The sequence below is a fragment of the Diaphorina citri genome, unplaced genomic scaffold (assembly GCF_000475195.1).
Source record: "Diaphorina citri unplaced genomic scaffold, Diaci psyllid genome assembly version 1.1 scaffold33438, whole genome shotgun sequence".
NCBI classification, from domain to species: Eukaryota; Metazoa; Arthropoda; class Insecta; order Hemiptera; family Psyllidae; genus Diaphorina; species Diaphorina citri.
In genome coordinates this window covers 1-634 of record NW_007410773.1, presented here as the reverse complement: position 1 = coordinate 634, position 634 = coordinate 1, and the positions used below count along the sequence as shown (strand labels likewise).

Sequence of the window (634 nt, the reverse complement as noted above, 5' to 3'; positions counted from 1 at the left end):
AGAAAGAAAGAAAAAAAAAAAGAAAGGAAGAAAGAAAAAAAGAAAGAAAGGAAGGAAGAAAGAAAGAAAAAAGAAAGGAAGAAAGAAAAAAAGAAAGAAAGGAAGGAAGAAAGAAAGAAAAAAAGGAAGAAAGAAAAAGAGAAAGGAGGAAAAAAGAAAGGAAGAAAGAAAAGCAAAGAATTCAGATCGAGTGTCTGTCTAGACATGGAACTCAAAACTAAAGTCTTTTTTCTTCACCATTTCTGTCAAAATAAATTGGCCTACCTATGGGATTTCCACTTACCATTCCGCACATAAAAAACTCCAAGGAACAACATTCGAACGCCAAAAATTTTGGAGGTGCGGGGCATCGATCCCCGTACCTCTCGCATGCTAAGCGAGCGCTCTACCATCTGAGCTACACCCCCTGTTGAAGAATGAAGAGAGATTTACCGCTTATAAACCTAATATATCGTTCCAGTGTTAGTATGTTTGTATGTGGCATTGATAAAGATACATAGAGGGGTGTTGGATATGAAGGTATTTAGTTCGAACCTCCTCAGGGGGTTTAAAATAACCTGTGCCCTATATCACCATTGTATGGAATTGTAAAATGTAAGCGTATTTTCAAAAAATCCGCACAAGTAGAAATATC

General features: G+C 36.6%; 1 non-coding gene across 1 annotated transcript; it reads right to left on the bottom strand.

The window, feature by feature from the left end:
• Positions 1-334: 334 nt before the first annotated feature.
• Trnaa-agc lies at positions 335-407 on the bottom strand. Its single transcript has one exon. It is a non-coding gene; the product is annotated as a tRNA-Ala (tRNA).
• Between the last annotated feature and the right edge of the window lie 227 nt (positions 408-634).